Genomic DNA, 3,845 nt, shown 5'->3' with positions numbered 1-3,845 from the left:
GAAGAAGAAAGGATATCAGAGAGGAGGAATCCACAATGAAAGGAGATGGACCATAGCACATAGTCAGAAGAAACACCAGGTATTTGGGGTACATCACTGGGGAAATAGTCAGGCCAGCAGTTAGAAATGCAGATGAGGCATTATCCCCAGTAATTGCCAAAGCAAAACAAAACAACCATACTGTGAGTATCATTCATAAGCTAGGTAGGGAAAAGATAAAATTGGTTCAACTACAGGCATGTTTCAACGCAGCCAATTAGGCTGCCTGTAAAACTGCATTCATTAGTTCATGCCATGACTATATTGAATGGATTAATCTTTGTTGTCTCTTAAGTTATAGATTTGGCTTGTTTTCAGGGGTATATCGTACTCAACTAAAAAGGGAAGCACTGTCAGCATTATGTATAGTTCATAGTTATCTATGCTTAAATAGTTTATTATGGGGTCAGTGGCATCACTGCCATGGGCCAGGCACGTCAATAAACACTGAGAGCAAAAAAAAAAAAAAAAAAAAGTAAGTTTCCTATTCCCTAAAACAGCGGTTCTCCATCTGGCAGTTGTGATCTCTTCAGGGGTCACATTTCAGTTATTCTCCATACCAGAGATTTACATTACAATTAATAACCATAACAAAATTATAGTTATGAAGAAGCAATGAAATAATATTATGGTTGGTGGTTTCCACAAGACGAAGAACTGTATTGAAAGGTTGAAGCATTAGGAAGTTTGAGAACCATTGCTCTAAAGCAGTACTTTAAATGGGGATGTGGCTCACCTGACCGATTACATGCTTAAATGCAGGAAGCCCTGGGATCCTTCCCTAGTACCACATAAACTAGATATGGTAGTACATGCCTGCAATCCAGCACTTGGGACATGGAACTAGGTGTATGTTAGACATCATGCTCAGCTTTCTAAAGTTTGAGGCCAGGATGAGTTATGTGAGACTTTTTCATCAAGCAATGACACAAAATGGGGTTTTTAGTGGTGATATATGAGATTATTCATAGAGAAGGTGACAGAAGGTAATGAGGGCACAAGAGGAAAGAAACTTAGGGAAGGGGAGAGCTCAGTGAATAGTGTAAACCACACAGTGACTGATCCGTTAATAAAGGAAAATTTGGTGACTGTGACTTCTAGGCAGGGCAATGGGTAAGGCAGAGCCATGGGGCTGTGCAGCAGTGTGAGGAAGCACTTGGACTCCCTTCGCTGTTAATAGAGGATCAAGCCAAAGCAAGGATATAGTAGAGGCTGGAAATAAAGACACAGTCTTGGCGTCCATCATTTCTTATTGGACTCGATGTGATCTTGTGAGTCATAGGAACCATTTTTCTTTTCTTTTTGTTTTTACATTTTTTTTAAAATTATTCACTCTACATCCTGCTCACTACCTCCCTCCTAGTCACTCTCTCCTACAATATTCTTTTGCCCACCTGCCTCCACTTCTCTGAGCAGGTAGGGACAGTCCTGTCTTCTGGCACATCAAGTCTCTAGTGAGGCTAGGCACATCCTCTCCCACTGAGGCCAGACAAGGCAGCCTTATAGCAGTTAGCAAACTACATCCTGAAGCTAGCAGAGCTATGTTCAGAAATTAGCAATCCATGTTCAGAACAAGAAGTGGCATAGCTTACTGTTTTACCTAAAATGAAGAAAACAGAATTTGAATTCAGTACTAAGTCCTATATATTTCCTAGGCATGTAGAAGTTTGAGTCTAATAAAATAAAAAAATGTGATAATCTCCTAACATTTCATATTTACTCAAGCCAAATCTTCTTAATCCTGGTCTCTGTATGAATTCTGAGTGTCTTCTCTACACAATCATAAATTCAAGTTATAATGGCTCCAGAACTACTCTTCATTTATCGATTGCTTCTTTTGAAAACTGTTATTTAAATGATATAAAAACAGAAAAAAAATAGCACAAGGAGGAATCTTAGTTACCTGAGGTGAAACTCTCCAAATGTGTCATATCTCCTTCACCTTGCTCACTCAAAAGTGCAAAGGGATGGGAGTCTCGCTTCTAGTTCTAATTGAGCACACTAACCAGGTAGCTTCTTAACTGGTAGTATCACAATTTTGGGGGAGCTTGTGCTAACTTTTGCAACCCCAGGTACTGATATTTATATAGAAAGTTTTTTTTTAAAAAAAAAAACATAACAATCACTTCCCTTTCTTTATCAACCAATGTTTGCCTTTCCAAAGCTGTTCTTTTCAACACCTGGGTAAGGACTAGGAGACAAACAACATAGATAAACTTTTCTGTCTACATTCATTGGGTTTCAGTAACTTTTCTGTTTTCACTATTGACAAACTTAAGTTGTACATTCATGTTTATGTTTTAGCTTTCGTTCCCCATAATAATTTCACAATAAAATTTAAAGTTGATAATATAATTTAAAATTGAGAAGTATCAGAAAAGGAGTGATCAAAGGAAATTTGGTCATAGATGCTTCATATATTCAAGTTTTGAAAACCTATGAGCAAGAGAGAGCATTCCATCTTCTGATATTTTCTTTAATTTCTTTCTTCAGAGATTTAAAATTCTAGTCATATAGGTATTTCTGTTGCTTGGTTAGAGTTACACCAAGATATATTATATTATTTATGGCTTTTGTGAAGGGTATTGTCTCCCTTACTTCTTTCTCAGGCCATTTATCATTTGTATAAAGGAGGACTACTGATTTCTTTGAGTTAATTTTGATCCAGCCACTCTGCTGAAGTCAGCTGATGAAGTTCTCTATAAAAGTTTTTTGGGGTCACTTACATATACTTTCATATCATCTGCAAATAGTGATATTTTGGCTTTTTCTATCCAATCGTATCCCCTTGATCTTCTTTAGTTGTCTTTTTGCTCCAGCTAATACTTAAAGTACTATATTGAAGAGATGTGGGGTGAGTGAACAGTCTTAACTTTAGTGGTTTTGCTTTAAGTTTCACTCCATTTAATTTGATACTGACTGTTGGCTTGCTGTAAATTGCCTTTATTGTTTTAGGTATGCCCCTTATAAATCTCTGATCTCTCTGAGACTTTTAACATGAAGGGATGTTGGATTTAGTCAAAGGCTTTTTTTAGCATCTAATGAGATGATCATATTTATAAAAGAAATATTTATTTATTTATTTATTTATTTATTTATTTATTTATTGTGGATGAGTACATTGTAGCTGTCTTCATATACGCTAGAAGAAGGCATAGAATCCCATAACAGACGTTTGTGGGCCACCGTGTGATTGCTGGTAATTGAACTACAGATCTCTGGAAAAGCTAGTCAGTGTTCTTTGTTATATCTGTTTTCATTCCTGATTTTGTTAATTTGGTTATTATCTCTCTGCCTTCACTCTGCCTTTTAGTTAGTGTGGCTAAGGATTTGTCTATATTGTTGATTTTCTCAAAGAACTACTTTTTCTTTGCCGAGGACCACCCTTGACTTGATTTGAAACACAAGACGACAGCTCTGTAGCCTTGAGATGGCTCTCTAGACACTTTCTGTTAGTGACAGCTCTCTGCTTAAGACAGCTCTTGGGTTTTCCAACAAAAGTCAGAAAACCCACTAGAAGATAATTCTAAATGAGCTATTTTTGCTCTCTAAGTAGCTTTTTCTGACTTTGTTAAAAAAAAAACCCACTAGAAAAATTCCAAAAGTTCATGGAATTTCTGACGAAAGTCATAAAACCTGCTAGTAGAATTCTTGTTTTTTTTTTTTTCCAACCAAAGTCAATAAACCCAATAGAAAAAAATAGTTTGGGTTTTCTGACTTTAGTCCAGATGAATTTATCCAGACAAATTTCAATAAATAAATAAATAAATAAATAAATAAATAAATAAATAACTGCAATAGCTTTT

General features: G+C 36.1%; 1 non-coding gene across 1 annotated transcript; it reads right to left on the bottom strand.

Moving 5' to 3' along the window:
• Nucleotides 1-3,521: 3,521 nt before the first annotated feature.
• Nucleotides 3,522-3,583, bottom strand: LOC116894917. Its single transcript, XR_004387118.1, has one exon. It is a non-coding gene; the product is annotated as a U7 small nuclear RNA (small nuclear RNA).
• Between the last annotated feature and the right edge of the window lie 262 nt (nt 3,584-3,845).

The sequence above is a fragment of the Rattus rattus genome, chromosome 2, assembly GCF_011064425.1.
Source record: "Rattus rattus isolate New Zealand chromosome 2, Rrattus_CSIRO_v1, whole genome shotgun sequence".
NCBI lineage: Eukaryota > Metazoa > Chordata > Mammalia > Rodentia > Muridae > Rattus > Rattus rattus.
This window is presented reverse-complemented; position numbering and strand designations above follow the sequence as displayed.